This window comes from Balaenoptera ricei, chromosome 10, assembly GCF_028023285.1.
Source record: "Balaenoptera ricei isolate mBalRic1 chromosome 10, mBalRic1.hap2, whole genome shotgun sequence".
Taxonomy (NCBI): Eukaryota; Metazoa; Chordata; class Mammalia; order Artiodactyla; family Balaenopteridae; genus Balaenoptera; species Balaenoptera ricei.
In genome coordinates, this window is record NC_082648.1 from 21,600,745 (window position 1) to 21,617,863 (window position 17,119).

The 17,119-nt window shown below is 37.5% G+C and overlaps 1 protein-coding gene and 1 pseudogene across 14 annotated transcripts in view; one reads left to right on the top strand and one right to left on the bottom strand.

Moving 5' to 3' along the window:
* The window catches only part of LMNTD1 (lamin tail domain containing 1), a 431,818-nt gene that overhangs the window by 324,380 nt on the left and 90,319 nt on the right, over window positions 1–17,119 (bottom strand). The window lies entirely within an intron of this gene.
* LOC132372846 (protein FAM32A-like) lies at window positions 15,033–16,915 on the top strand (annotated as a pseudogene).

Sequence of the window (17,119 nt, forward strand, 5' to 3'; positions counted from 1 at the left end):
TCTGCTTTCCTGTTACGTTACCCGTCCATCTCTTCCTAAAAAACGCCATGAGGGAGTGATGGTGCTTCATATAGGTTTTGAAAATCTTGACCTTCATTAGGGGTTAGTCACCGCATATCACTGGATTTCTAACTTCCTTTCTTCGAAATTCTTTCCCAACCGAAAACCATACGAAATTAATCAGGTTCATGTTTTCTAAGATACGTTCACAAGATTTTGCTCTTATTATGATTTAGGCTGAATGCCCTTCAGAGTTAATCAGTGAGTGCCAGAATCTTTACATACATTACTTTTAATTTTATAATAACCCTATGCATTAATGAGTGTTATTATCCCCATTTTATAGATGTGGAAACCAAGAATCAGGGAATTTAAGTAACTTCCCCAAGAGCCTGTAGTATGGGAAATGGCTGCCTTTCCCACTAAGCCAGGACGCCCAAGAGGGTCCTTTGGAGGACACAGCAATTGTTCTCAAATATTAGCATGCATGAAAGTTATCTGACATGTTTATTAAAAGTGTATACCACAGAGTGCATCCCCCAAATTCCAGACTCCATCGTCCAGATTCTGATTCAGTGGGTGGACCCAGGCTCTGCCTTTCAACAAGCTCCCTGGGAGACGCTGATGCAGGCCATCTGCACAGCACACCCAGCTCAGGAGAGATGCAGCCTGGCTCTGCATTCCCAACTACGCACCAGCTCCAAACCAGGCACCACATTTCCTGCTTTTCTTCCCCTTAAAAGCTATACATTAAGTGCTGAGATTCACATTTATAACAAAACTTAAGCTGTGTGGGGTTTTCCAGAATTCAGGTTTAATTGGGAGGCAGAATTCTAGCCTGGGGATCAATAGGACTGTTTCCTCTGTCTCTTTCCTTTACTGACTTCTCCTACGTCATTTGATCAAATAACTTAACCTCATTGTGTCTCATTCTTCTCCTCTGTAAACGGAATGTGAAAATTGATGTCCGCTACACATCGTAGAAGACTTCTAAAGAGGAAAACTGTGACCATGGGAGAAGCGTGAAAAGCTCCAGGCAAAGAATGTGGTGTGAGTCCTCAAGATGAATTACCCTCTTACGAGAGGGGCATGTTGATTTTTATCATGGTTACCATTTACTTTACAAAACAACCATTTGGCATTTGTGAGAGTGGAGGGCGGTAGCTTGCAATGCACAGGTTTTGTGTTCTTGGAAAAGTGATTTTAAGTCTATGCACCTCATTTTCTTCATGTGTGAAATGGGAGTAAAAGTATTATCAGCCTCGTGGAGTGTTAAGTTACCTCATGCTTCACATAAATAAGCTTTGACAAATTGCTCAGCCCAGATATTTTTATTCTCAAGTGCTTGGCTTCAAACTATTGATAATATCAGCATATTCATACTCAAGTCCCTGCGATATACTGTGAGATACTAGGTCCTACAGAAAACAAATATGATACTGTCCCTGCTCTTAGGAAAGTTACTCTCAAGCAGATGAGACGCTTTTACATTATACCTAATGCAACTGACTTGGGGGGACTTTCACAATGTATTATTAAGGGGAAAAGCCCCTTAGTACAAAAAGTATCTATAATATGACTCTAGTTTTTAAAAACAATTTTAAAACAATGACTGATTCCTCCATATTTTCATATCACACATTATAAACACACATATGAACATATATATATTTACAAAATACATACTTTACTAATTATATATATATATAATTAAGTTGCTTTGGAGACAGAATAAAGAAATGAAAAAAAGAAGAAGGAACACACAGAAAAACCATAATAACAAGATAGTTTAAAAAAATATAGAGATGTCCATGATAAAAGAGTATATGTGATATGACTCCATTTAAATAAATTTGCATCTACATGTGTATATATGTGTGTGTAAGTGTGTGTGTATGAAATGCATGAAAACATAGTCAAAATATTATCAGTGGCTACTCAAGGTATTGAAATTTAAGTGATCTTAATTAGGTGATCTTCTTCTGTACTGCTAGGCTGTTTCTTATAATGGCAAAAGTTATTTTTAATAACTGAAAACCTGGGACTGTGTCAAGATATTTATTATCGTACATGATGAACTGCTTTATTTTGCTTTTCTCAAATTGTCCCTAAAACGTATGAATTACTTTGAAATGAGAAACATTATATTCTTTAAAGTGGTATTCTTAGTAATGATAAAGCGCAGTGAAACAAAGATATTCTAGATAGAAGGCTAAAGCTGCTTCATTACCCAAATAAAGCTGACTACACAATGAACTTGTTTTGCCAGAAGAAACTCAGTTACTGAACTCTCCTTTCTCTTTTTTCTTTTCCTTCTGTTTTCAATTACGTAAATCTTCGATTTGTCGAAAGAATCTAGCTTTTTAAAAACTTTGCTGTATGGTTTCACTTATATTTTCCCAACTTATTATAATTTTCTACAGCTTATCATGTCCAAAACTAAACTCATTATCTTCCTTCTGCCTCAACTGACTTCTCTTCTTATCTCTTTTTTCAGTAAGAATGTCACCACTATCCTCGAGTCACCCAAACTGGATATCTGGGGAAAGCCTGGATCCTACTTTTAGTTCATTGTCACTTCTGTAGACACTACGTCTTAATATCAGACCACTCTTATCACATCTCCTCCCCATAGCTACTGTCCTCATTGGTCCTGCCGAAACTGCACCTGTCATCTGTAAATCAGTCCCCCATCTCCACTATGAAATTGTGATCAAGCAGGAGAACGCCTACACTTCTTTACATGCTACACGAATTGCCCGCCTATCTTCACTTCCTTGAGGAAACCATCTTCCCCAAACATGCTGCCTTGGGGACTTTTGGTCACAGTGCTCTCACTTCCCGTGATGCTACAAGCCAGGCAGTGAGAACTCCATTCCCCTAGACTCCATGCCTGGTTCAGAGAGAGGCATACGATAAGAGTAGGGTCAGGCATTCTGTCCCAGGACTTCTCTGCTAGAGTAAGAAGAAAAACTCTCTCTTGCTTTTAGTGGGTCACAGATTAATTTAGCAAATTCCTCTGGAAGACTTATTTTCTTGAAACTTTCTTGGAGGCCATATTCAAATAGTGTAGACACAAAAGAGCAAGTCATTTCTTTTGGTTGTCCTATAGATAGGCATATATTTTCTCTTTTTTAAACTATTTTTTTAATAAATTTATTTTATTTATTTATTTTTGGCTGTGTTGGGTCTTTGTTGCTGCACACGGACTTTCTCTAGTTGCGGCGAGCGGGGGCTACTCTTTGCTGGGGTGCCGTGCGCGGGCTTCTCATTGCGGTGGTTTCTCTTGTTGTGAAGCATGGGCTCTAGGCGCGTGGGCTTCAGTAGTTGTGGTACGGGGGCTCAGTAGCTGTGGCTCACGGGCTCTAGAGCGCAGGCTCAGTAGTCGTGGTGCACGGGCTTAGTTGCTCCACGGCATGTGGGATCTTCCCGGACCAGGGCTCGAACCCGTGTCCCCTGCATTGGCAGGCAGATTCTTTTTTTTTCTTTTTTACAATGTGAAAATGTCATTTCGTTTTTTTAAACATCTTTATTGGAGTATAATTGCTTTACAGTGATGTGTTAGTTTCTGCTTTATAACAAAGTGAATCAGCTATACATATACATATATCTCAATATCTCCTCCCTCTTGCGTCTCCTTCCCACCTTCCCTATCCCACCTCTCTAGGTGGTCAAAAATCACCAAGCTGATCTCCCTGTGCTATGCGGCTGCTTCCCACTAGCTATCTATTTTACATTTGGTAGTATTTGTAAGTCCATGCCACTCTCTCACTTTGTCCCAGCTTACCCTTACCCCTCCCCTTGTCCTCAAGTCCATTCTCTACGTCTGCAACTTTATTCCTGTCCTGGCCATAGGTTCATCAGAACTTATTTTTTTTTTTTTAGATTCCATATATATGTGTTAGCATACGGTATTTGTTTTTCTCTTTCTGACTTACTTCACTCTGTATGACAGACTCTAGGTCCATCCACCTCACTACAAATAACTCAATTTCGTTTCTTTTTATGGCTGAGTAATATTCCATTATATATATATATGTGCCACATCTTCTTTATCCATTCGTCTGTCGATGGACACTTAGGTTGCTTCCATGTCCTGGCTATTGTAAATAGAGCTGCAATGAACATTGTGGTACATGACTCCTTTTGAATTGTGGTTTTCTCGGGGTATATGCCCAGTAGTGGGATTGCTGGGTCATATGGTAGTTCTAGTTTTAGTTTTTTAAGGCACCTCCATACTGTTCTCCATAGTGGCTGTATCAATTTACATTCCCACCAACAGTGCAAGAGGGTTCCCTTTTCTCCACACCCTCTCCAGCATTTATTGTTTGTAGATTTTTTTGATGATGGGCAGGTGGATTCTTAACCCCTGCGCCACCAGGGAAGCCCTAAATAGGCATATATTTTCATCCAGTTTGGGAACCAACTCCAATTTTCTAAAGGTAACCAGGTTCGTGGTGATTTATGATGATTTCTACTTTATTATCAGTGTGGTTGTTCCAAAAAAAGGGAAGCTATTAATTCTAATTTCTAATTTCAACTAGGCTATAAATGTCTTCATTTTTTCACACTCCACATTATAGGATTATCATAGAAATTGTTTATTTTTTGTTCTATCTTTTTATTGATAAATAATATGCATTAAAAGTATACAAAGTGCATAGCTCAATAAATTTTCAAAACTGAAAACAACTTTTTTACTGTATATTTTTATGCACAAAAATAAAATTTAATGTGTCTAAGGTCAGGACCATGTTTTCATTTTTCTCAACCCCTAGCTTAATCCCACGCCCAACAGTAATGCCCAATGTTGATGTCACTGTCCTTTACCTACCAGACAAAGACATTTTATACCCAAAAGTCATCAGGTAGAGAGGTTACTCCAGCATATTAATTTAACAATAATTATTAATATAGAACAATTATCAAGCATTTATAGGTATTATTATTATCTCAGTTATATAGATCAGGAAACTGGTGGACAGAGATTTAGAAAGTGACTGAGATCAAATAGCTAGTAAATGGAAGAGAGCAAGACTGCAAGATAAAACTCAATTTCCCCAAAATAATTTATACCACCTAATTCCTCCACTAGGAAAACTACCACTTTCACTGAGACTGAGAAAAAACTCAACAATTTTTCTTAAGACCAAGAGATAGAATCCACTTTCCTTTAGTAAACGTTAGCCATGATTCAGCCTTGGATGAGGAGAGCAGTTGAGTGAACTCTAATAGTGTTTAAAATTCTCCAAAGAAGACAAGGAAGAGCACATGTTAGAGATTACAGACTTAATTTTTATTTGTGGGCATCTTCCTGCATTTCTTACTGCATCCAGATCACCTCTGCAGCGCCAGCTTCATTTCTATGTAGCTGCTTGTATGGAATCTTTGGGATTCTTAATTTGGGAGCTCTTCCTGAAGGGTGAGATGGTGCTTCTGAGTGGGCAGCCTGCCTCTCATCTCTCTAAAAGCCTGTCATTTAATTACAGAAGGATGGATGAGAAAGTCAGATCTTCCTTGAAGCTATTGAGAAAATCCCAACCAAAAACCCTACAAAATCCCATTTACTCAAATTGCTTAAGGTGAAGAAATTCTTCAGATTCCTTAAGATATGTAAAAAATAATACAAGACTAAATTTTAATGTGTAGTTTGAAAAGCTACCAATACTGCTAAGAGATTTCTGGGTGACACATTTATATTCTGATTCTGATTTTATTGTAAGAAGTTCTCTTAAAAATAAGAAGCAAACAGTAGGCATTAGGGATTTGGTACCTGCCCTTTTTTTGTTATGTTTTTATTTAATATAGCTAAGATGAAGAAAAAAATTTGGTGAGACTTTAAATATAGTTGAAGTGAAGAAAAAATATATACACTAATTTGATGTCTCTGCCATGGAATGTTCTAAAGAATACAGTGGAAGCAATATATCTTGAGTCTGAACTAGCAGAAACTACACATGAAGATTGAGTTGTTACATTATAGATCTGTAGACAAGGGAGATAAGATAGAATAAAAGAATGATTTTGAAGTTCCCTTTTAACTAAAGTTAATGCATCACTGGAACTTTAAAAGCAAAAATAAATCTAAGCAATTTATTGTCTTTTTAAAGTAAGATTTTCAGGGACTTCCCTGGTGGTCCAGTGGTTAAGAATATGCCTTCCAATGTAGGGGATGCAGATTCGATCCCTGGTTGGGGAACTAAGATCCCACATGCCACGGGGCAACTAAGCCCGCACGCCTTAACTACTGAGCCCCTGCGCTCAGGAGTCCGCGCGCCACGACGAAGAGCCCGCCTGCTGCAACTGAGACCCAACATGGCCAAATAAAGAAATAAACTTTAAAAATAAATAAAGTAAGATTTTCATTCTTTCACGAGTAAAAAAAATTGCAGTTGTAAAAGACTATGATGCACAATTTGTACTGGGGATAAAGAACCATGGTCCTAAACGTTAAGAAATTATCTCTTGCTCTTTCTTTGCCAAAGCAACTCTCTCAATAAATGTCTTTCAAATCAAGTGGTAGCAACCACAGAAGCTATGCCCGTCTGCATTTGCTTGTGAACTTGATGATCTGAAGAATGATGAAAGTATGATAACTCCATTAAGCTATCAGCCCAACCTGCTTTGCATGCAGCCCTGTGAATTATCCATTTCTTCACTGATCTCCTCTCATTTTCAAATATTGGTGGGATCTGGTTAGGTGAGAAGGGTCCCAGAGGCATCACCCCTGCCCCTGCCTGCCCTGCCTCTCTTCATCCTGTAGTCTCACGACTACATGACACTCCAAACCTCATCTTGCTGGAGTCACAAGGTCATACTGACTGGTTTCTATGCAGTTCCAAACAATAGGTGTCTTTTAAAATACAGTTTTTTCCTGATTTATAGTAATTTTAATATTATCACCAATATGCACTAACATTATTTATCTTTCTAAACTAAATTAGCACACCAGGTAAATACCCCATCATGCCTGGAATTAAGTTAACATTTGATTAGCCAGAACGAGCTTTCCCATCAGTACGATACTCAGTCATTAAGCAAAGCAACTGGTAGATAAAGACTAAGTTGATGGCTATATGATGGTTCATATTAAAGAACCAATATCAGCTACTGAACATTCACTATGTTCCATTCACTATGCTTATTTCACATCTCACAACCTCTGAGTTAGGTGAAATTGTTTTCCAAATTTTACATATAAGGAAACAGAAGTTTACAGAACCAAAATGTACACTGCTAGAATCTGGATTTGAACTCATGCCCTCTTGTACTCAGAGTTAATTTTAGATTTCCTCACACAGGAAGCTATGCATGACAATGGTCCAAACACACTGAGAAGCCCAAGCTTCGCCCACCATGAAGCGATGACATAAAGAGGAAAGTATTGTTTTTTCCCAAAACTTGATGTGTCTAGGAGGGTATTACACAGGCAATTTTACCCAAATGCCATTATGAAACAAAAGAAAAACTAAAGAACATGGAAAGCTGGTACTCTTCAGGAATAATAATAACGAGGTAACACCCTTAAAGCCCCCAACTAAAGACCTTGCCTTTTTTTCTTATTAGGTTCCCATCTGTGTTCCTGCAGGCATGAAACTGGAAGAAGAGATATGCATTTTCAAATACCCTCACACCCAACAAACTCAAATTCCTTACCTGAATTCCCTAGAATATCTCCTTTTTCAACCAACTTATTTTTATTTTGTTCTTTACTTGGTTCCATTGTATTCTGTAACAAAGCAATGTTTCCCAGCCTCCCTTGCAAGTCTCTAAATCTTGTTGCCTTTATTCAGTTTCTCTCACTGTATTGTACTGTTTTCATTGTTGTGGTCCATCTTACTCTTTGTAATTTCTTCTGTGGCTGTGAACATTATTAACACCCCTGCCTCGGCCCCGTGAATGTTATAAATCCTTCTGCCTACAGCACCTTTATTTTTCTGACTTTGTCTGGCATAGCTAAAGTAAATCCTATATTTACATAATAGATAACAGGTATATAATCTCTTGTGTGTATATTTGCCAAAGACATACAAAGACATATGATAATTCATGGACTTGTTTCAGATTGAGATTGTAGTGTTTATCCAGAATGTGGATTAATTGTATAGATTCATAGACATTTTTTTTCTTCCATTTTTGCTGAGATGCAATTGACATACAGCACTGTATAAGTTTAAGGTGTAGAGCATAATGATTTGAATTACGTGGACCATGAAATTATTACCACAATATATTTAATGAACATCCATTATCTCATGTAGATAAAAAATTAAAGAAATGGGAAAAAAATTTTTCCTTGTGATGAGAACACTTGGGATTTACTCTCTTAACAACTTTCATGTATTAACACACAGAAGTGTTAATTATATTTATCATGTTGTACATTACATCCCTAGTGCTTACTTATCTTACAACTGGAAGTTTGTGCATTTTGACTGCCTTCATCCCAATCCACCCCCCAACCAACCCCCGCCTCTGGTAACCGCAAATCTGATCTCTTTTTCTATGTGTTTGTTTATGTTTTTGAAGTATAACAATACTATGTTCCTGGTTCACAAAGCAGTGATTCAATATTTCTATACATCTCAAAATTATCATCACAATTAAGTCTAGTTACCTACCATTTGTCAACTTACCAAGATATTACATAATTATTGATATATTCCCTATACTATACATTTCATACCTGTGACTCATTTATTTTGTAACTGGAAGTTTGTACCTCTTAATTTCCCTCACCTATTTCTCTTCTACCCCACCTCTGGCAACCATCAGTTTGTTCTCTGTATATATGAATCTTTCTGTTTTGTTACATTTCTTCATTTGTTTTGTTTTTTTAGATTCCACGTGTAAGTGAAATTACACCATATTTGTCTTTCTCTGACTTATTTCACTTAGCATAATATCTTCTAGGGTCCATCCATGTTGTTGCAAATGGCAATATTTCATTCTCTTTCATGGCTGAGTAATATTCCATTTTATATAGATAACTTATTCTTTATCCATTCATCTACTACTGGAGCTTAGGTTGCTTCCATATCTTGACTATTATGAACATAGGGGAGCATATATGTTTACAAATTAATGTTTTCCTTTTCTTTGGATAAGTACCTAGGAGTGGAATTGTTGGGTCATAAGATAATTCTATTTTTAATTTTTTGAGGAATCTCACATTGTTTTCCATAGTGGCTGCACCAATTTACATTCCCACCAATAGTATTGGGTTGTCCAAAAAGTTACTTTGGTTAGTGAATACGTTGTTCAATAAAGTTCTTTGTGAAAATGAAAAATGTGTCTTTTTGTTTTACTTAGAACCAAATGAACTTTTTGGCCAACTCAATACATAAGGGTTCCTTTTTCTCCATATCCTCATCAACACTTGTTATTTGTTGTCTTTTTGATAATATATATTCTGATAGGTGTGAGGTGATATCTCATTGTGGTTTAGATTTGCATTTCCTTGATGATTAGTAATGTTGAGCATTTTTTTTTTCATGTGCCTGTTGGCCACCTGTATGTCTTCTTTTGAAAATGTTCATATACTCTGCCAATTTTTTAATTAGGTTCTTTGGGGTTTTTTGATGTCAAGTTGTATGAGTTCTCTGTATAGTTGGGAGATTAACCCCATGTCAGATATATCATTTACAAATATCTTTGACCATTCAGTAGGTGGCCTTTTTGTTTTCTTGATAGTTTCCTTCATTGTGCAAAAGTTTTTTAGTTTGATGTAGTCTCATTTCCATTTGTTTAATTTTGCTTTTGTTTCTTGCCTAAAGAGACATATCCAAAAAAATATTGCTAACTCCAATGTCAAAGAGATTATTGCCTATGTTTTCTGCTAGAAGTTTTATGGTTTCAGGTCTTATATTTAAGTCTTTCATCCATTTTGAATTTATTTTTATATGTAGTATAAGAAAGTAGTCCAGTTTGACTCTTTTCATGTAGTTGTCAAGTTTTCCCAGCACCATTTATTGAAGAGGCTGTCTTTCCCCACTGTATATTCTTGTCTCCTTTGTCATAGATTAATTAACCATATAAGTGTGGGTTCATTTATGGGCTCTCTATTTTGTTCCACTGATCTATGTGTCTGTTTTTGTGCCAGTACCATACTGTTTTGATGACTGTACCTCATTTGTATAGTTTGAAATCAGGGAGTGTGATATCTCCAGTTATGCTCTTTCTCAAGATTGAGAAAATTATGGCTAATTGGGGTCTTTTGTGTTTCCATACAAATTTTAGAATTATTTGTTCTAGTTCTGTGAAAAATGCCATTGGTATTTTGATAGGGATTGCACTGAATCTGTAAATTACCTTGGGTAGTATGGTCATTTTAACAATATTAATTCTTCCAATCCATGAACATGGTATATCTTTCCATCTGGTTGTGTTGTCTTTAATTTCTTTCATCAGTGCCTTATAGTTTTCTAAGTACAGGTCTTTTACTTCCTTAGTTAGATTTATTCCTAGGTACTGTATTCTTTTTGATGCATTTACAAATGGGATTATTTCTTTAATTTCTCTTTCTGATAGTTCATTGTTAGTGTATAGAAATGCAACAGATTTCTGTACATTAATTTTGTATCCTGCGAATTGACCAAATTCACTGATGAGTTCTAGTAGATTTTTGGTGGTGTATTAAGAATTTTTTGTGTATAGTATCATGTCATCTGCAAACAGTAACTGTTTTACTTCTTCCTTTCCAATTTGGATGCCTTTTGTTTCTTTTTCTTGTCTGATTGGTGTGGCTAGGGTTTCCTATACTATGTTGAATAAAAGTGGTGAGAATGGGCATCCTTGTCTTATTCCTGATCTCAGAGGAAATGCTTTCAGCTTTTCACCATTGAGTATGATGTTAGCTGTGGGCTTCTCGTATATGGCTTGTATTATGTTGAGGTGTGGTCCTTCTATACTCACTTTCTTGAGAGTTTTTTATCATAAATAGATGTTGAAGTTTTTGAAAAGCTTTTTCTGCATCTATTGAGATGATCATATAATTTTTTATTCTTCAATTTGTTAGTGTGGTGTGTCACACTGATTAATTTGTGGATATTGTACATCCTTACATCCCTAGGATAAATCCCACTTGATTATTCTGTATGATCCTTGTAATGTGCTGTTGAATTCACTTTGCTAGTATTTTGTTGAGGATTTTTGCATCTATATTCATCAGTGATATTGGCCTGTAATTTTCTTTTTTGTGTGTGATACCTTTGTCTGGTTTTGTTATCTGGGTGATGTTGGCCTTGAAGAATGAGTACGGAAGCATTCTTTCCCTTGCAATGTTTTAGAATAGTTTGAGAAGGATAGGTGTTAACTCTTCTTTATGTGTTTGGTAGAATTCACCTGTGATGCTGTCTGAGCCTGGACTTTGTTGGGAGTTTTTAATTACCAATTCAATTTCTTTACTGGTAATTGGTCAGTTCATATTTTTTATTTCTTCCTGATTCAGTCTTGGGAGATTGTACATTTCTAGGAATGTGTCCATTTCTTCTAGGTTGTCCATTTTATTGTGTATAATTGTTCATAGTAATCTCTTATTATCCTTTGTATTTCTGTGGTGTTGATTGTAACTTCTCCTTTTTCATTTCTGATTTTATTGATTTGGGCCCTCTCTCTTTTTTTCTTGATGAGTCTGGCTAAAGGTTTGCCCATTTTTTAATTTTTTCAAAGAACCAGCTCTTAGTTTCATTGATCTTTTCTATTTTTTTAAGTCACTATTTCATTTTTATTTCTGCTCTGATCTTTATGATTTCTTTCCTTATACTAACTTTGACTTCTGTTTGTTCTTAGTTTTTTTTTTTAGAAATTTAGTCATAAGGTTAGGTTGTTTATTTGAGATTTTTCTTGTTTCCCGACGTAGGCTTATACTGCTATATACATACCTCTTAGAGTTGCTTTTGCTGCATCCTATAGATTTTGAATCATTGTGTTTTTGTTTTCATTTGTCTCCAGGTGTTTCTCTTTTTTTTAATTTCTTCCTTGACTTCTTCAGCAACACATTGGTTCTTTAGTAGCATATTATTTAGCCTCCATATGTTTGTGTTTTTTGCAGTTTTCTTCCTTGCAGTTGATTTCTAGTCTCATAGTTCTGTGATTGGAAAAGATGTTAGATATGATTGCAATCTTCTTAAATTTACTGAGACTTGTTTTCTGGCCTAGGATGTGATTTATCCTGGAGAATGTTCCATGTATTGTACACTTGAAAAGAATGTGCATTCTGCTGCTTTTGGATGTAATGTTCTATATACATCTATTAAGCCCATCTGGTTTAATGTGTCACTTAAGACCAATGTTTCCCTATTGATTTTCTGTCTGGATGATCTGTCCATTGATATAAGTGTGGTGTTAAAGTCCCCTAATATTATTGTGTTACTGTCAGTTTCTCCCTTTTTGTCTATTAATATTTGCTTTATGTGTTTAGGTGCTCCTACATGGGGTGCATGTATATTTACAATTGTTATATCTTCTTCTTGGATTGATCCCTTGATCATTATGTAATGTCCTTATCTCTTGTTACAGTCTTTGTTTCAAAATCTATTTTGGCTGATATAAGTATTACTGCCTCAGCTTTCTTCTCATTTTCATTTGCATGGAATAACTTTTACATCTTCTCACTTTCAGTCTGTGCATGTCTTTAGATCTGAATTGAGTTTTTGTAGGCATCATATATACGGGTCTTGTTTTTGTATCCATTCAGCCACTCCATATCTTTTGATTGGAGCATTTAGTCCATTTACATTTAAAGTACTTATTGATAGGTATGCATGTATTGCCATTTTGTTAACTGTTTTCTGGTTGTTTTTATAGTTCGTTTTTGTTCTTTTCTTCTTCTTTTGCTCTTTTTCCTTGTGATTTGATGACTAGTGTTATTTTTGGATTCCTTTTTCTTTGATGTGTATGTATTTATTTTTGATTCTGGTTTGTGGTTACCATGAAGTTTATATATATATCATGAAGTTTATATATATATAGTTTATATGTGTTTATATATTTCAAGTTCCTGATCTCTTAAGTTTGAATGCATTTTAACAATCCTGCATTTGTATTCCCCCACCACCATGTTTACTGTTTTCGATGTCATATTTTATTTCTTTTTGTTTTGTGTATCCCTTAGCTAGTTATTGTGGATATAGATGATTTTATTACCTTTGTCTTTTAACATTCCTACTCACTTTATATGTGGTTGATCTACTACCTTTACTGAATATTTGCCTTTACCAAAGAGATTTTTCCTTATATAATTTTCATATTTCTATTTATAGTCTTTTCCACTTAGAGAAGTCCCTTTAACATTTCTTGTGAAGCTGGTTTCATAATGATGAACTCTTTTGGCTCTTGCGTCTCTGTAACCTCTTGATCTCTCCTTCAAATATGAATGATAGCCTTGCTGGTAGAGTATTCTTGGTTGTAGGTTTTTCCCTTTCAACATTTTAAATATATTGTGCCGCTCCCTTCTGACCTGCAGGGTTTCTGCTGCAAAGTCAGCTGATAGCCTTATGGGAGTCCACTGTACATAACAAGTCGCTTTTCTCTTGCTGCTTTTAATATTTTCTCTTTATCTTAAATTTTTGCCATTTTAATTACTGTGTGTCTTGGTGTCATCCTCTTTGGGTTGATCTTGTTTGGAACTCCCTGTGCTTCCTGTGCTTGGATGTCTGTTTCTTTTCCCAGGTTAAGGAAGTTTTCAGCTATTATATCTTCAAATATGTTCTCTGCCATCTTCTCTCTTCTCTTTCTGGGACCCCTAATGTTAGTGCTAATATTAGTACACTTGATGTTGTTCCAGAGGTCTCTTAAAGTGCCCTCATTGAAAAAGTTTTTTCTTTTTTCTGTTCAGCTTGGGTGATTTCCACTACTCTGCCTTCCAGCTTGCTGATCTGTTCCTCTGTATTATTAATCTACTGTTGATTACTTCTAGTGTAATTTTTATTTCAGTTATTGTATTCTTCATCTCTGTTTGGTTCTTTTTCATATTTTCTAACTTGTTGTTAGAAACTTCTGACTTCTCATCTGTTCTTCTCCCAAATTCCTTGAGCATCTCTATGATCATTACCTTGAATTCTTTATCAGGCAGATTGCTTATCTCCACTTCACTTAGTTCTTCTTCCATAGCTTTATCTTGTTCCTCTGTCACTTCATTTTGCTTAATTCTCCATTTTTATTTCTATGTATTTGGTAGTCTGGCTACCTGATCTTGGAGAAGTGGCCTTATGTAGGAGATGTCCTATGGGGCTTAGCAGCACACTCCACTCTGGTCACCAGCATTATATGCTCTAGAGGCATCATCTATGTGGGTTGTGTGAGCCTTTTGTTGTGGTGGGCTGACTACTCTGGGCATGCTGGTAGGCATGACTGACCCTCAGTCCAGTTAGTCAGCAGGCCTTGCTGAGTACAGAAACTGCTGGCCACTGGTAAGCAGGGCCAGTTCCTGCCACAAGTGGCTGTTCATGGCCTACAAAGTCCCAGTCCTCGTGCAGGCCCACTGGTGTGTGAGGTCAGGTCATGAGGCGGCTGGCTGCAGAGCCCTTGGGGGTGTCCCAGGGCTATTGCTGGCCCACTAGTGAGTGAAGCCAGGTCCTGGGGTGGCTGGCTGTGACCCAGGGGTGCAAAGCTGGTGTGGGCTTGCTAGTGGGCAAGACCAGAGCCCAGGGTGTCCCAAGGCTGGTGCCCACAGGTCCTGGATCTGGTGTTGGCCCGGTGGTGGGTAGGGCCATGTCCTGACAACTAATTGTGGGGCACTGGGAGTCCAGGCTAGTGACTGCCCACTGGTGGGTGGAACCAGGTCCTGGGCCCTCTGGTGGATGGATCCAGGTCCCAGGGAGGCTGGGGGTTCAGGCGGTCCTAAAGCAACTGCCCTGTTGGTGGTTGGGGCTGTGTCCTTGTCTGGTTAGCTCTTTGGCATGGGGTGTCCCAGGACTGGTGCCAACTGGCTGGTTGGTGGAACTGGGTCCCAGCATGAATAAGATAGTGGGAGGATTCCAAAATGTCATCTGCCAGTACTAGTGTCCTTGTGGTAGAATAAACTCCCAAAAATGGCTGCTGCCAGTGTTTATGTCCCCAGGGTAAGTCCTAGTTGCCTCCTGCCTCTGCAAGAATCTCTCCAAGATCAGCAAGTGCATTTGACCCAAGCTCTTTTCAAGTGCTTGCTCCTGCCCTTGATCTCACAGCATGTGAAATTTTGTGTGCACCATTTAAGAGTGGAGTTTCTGTTTCCTACAGTCCCCTGGCTCTCCCAAAAGTAAACCCTGCTGGTTGTCAAAGCCAAACACTCTGAGGGCTCATCTTCCCAGTGCAGGACCCCTCAAGTGGGGAGCCAAGTGTGGGGTTCAGACCCCTAGCTCCTTGGGGAAAACCTCTACAATTGTAATTATCCTCCCACTTGTGGGTTGCCTACCTGGTGGTATGGGTCTGACTAATACCACATTTCTGCCCCTCCTACCCATCTCATTGTGGTTCCTTCTTTATATCTATAGTTGTAGAAGATCTTTTCTGCTAGTCTTCAGGTCCTTCTCATCAATAGTTTCTCTGTAAATAGTTGTAATTTTGGTGTGCCTGTGGGAGGAGGTGAGCTCAGGGTCTCCCTACTCCACCATCTTGGCCACTCTTGATTCACTGACATTTAATTATACATCTAGCAATAATTTTTTTTAAAGAATCACTAGAAAAAGAATTATATTAAATGATAAATATACAAAATCTCACATAATCGTGATAATTATGATTATGATAATGTATAATATTATCATTATCATCTTGAAATGATAATAAAGATGATGATGACAAATCTATGAATTAAATGTCACTATACTTATATACACACAAAAAAACCCTTATCTTCTTTAGGTGATGGTAAAAGAATAAGCCTATGATGATGGTTAGACTGGAGTCATCTTACTAATATTATCTTTTTCACAACTCATACTTAGTTAATTTGAATTCATTATACTTCCAATGGATACATAAAGAATAGGAAATAGGAAAAATACAACAAATGCCTTTAAAGATTATCAAGTATCAATATAATTCTCTATTGTCAACTTATACAAAGCTGAAAAGTAATTCCCATTGTGCCCTGCATCATAGATAATCTTGGTTTACATTTACTTATATAACTACTGCTGTCAGGAGGCTCTGTTATTTTAATTTATGGAGTACCAACAGGATTTTAAGATATTGTCCACATATGTTGAGTCATGCACAGTAAAGATAGAACAAAAGAGATGAGACACAAAAACCCAGGAGTAGGTGGGAGTATTAAGTCCTTGTTCCCTTTTTTTGTTTGTCTATGCAACTTTTTCTTGGATGACAGAGGAAAAAAGCATCACTGTCCTTGATCAAAGAAGGAGGGGGAGAAAAAGGAAGAAATTGTGGAGAAGGGGCCTCTGAAGCTGAAAGGCATCGCAGAGCTCAGAGTGACTAAGCAGAAGAAGAAAAAGAAGGACAAAGACTAGGTGAAACTCCTGGATGCGATGGGAACAAGCAAAAAGAACGAGGAGGAGAAGCGGTGCAGCCTGCACAAGTAGGCACCGGCCCAGGCATCAAGAAGATGCAGGAGAAGCGGCAAATGGAAGATGCAGGAGAAGCGGCAAATCCTGAAGAAAGCATTTAATACTCACAAGCAGAGAGAAGAGGACTTCAACAGACACCTGGACACACTCACAGAGCACTATGACATTCCCAAAGTCAGCTGGACAAAGTAGCCTCCCCGCCTGGGGTATGGAGTGGCATCAAGGATAAGCAGAAGGCAAAGTTGGGGTTATATTTGGTGCCTTTGGTATTTTCTAGAAACATTCTTTTACACACATCCTTGCATCTTCTGCTGAGACAGTGCTTTTCTAAGCTGTATGTCCTCATTCTGGAACTTGATTAAAGTAAGACTGTCCTTTTACTCTAGTTTGATTTCTCAGTAGCACATAGAAGAGAAACCTTTTTAGTTTGGAAAGTGTATCCAGAGATTAAGTGCCATGGAAAACTGTTTTTACCCCCAAGTTGTATCTGACTCTTTGACAGCCAGTACACTTCTATGTAAGTGCCATGGAAAAGTGTTTTTACCCCCAAGTTGTATCTGACTCTTTGACAGCCAGCCAGCTGGCTTTGCCTGGATGAAACTGACTCCAGA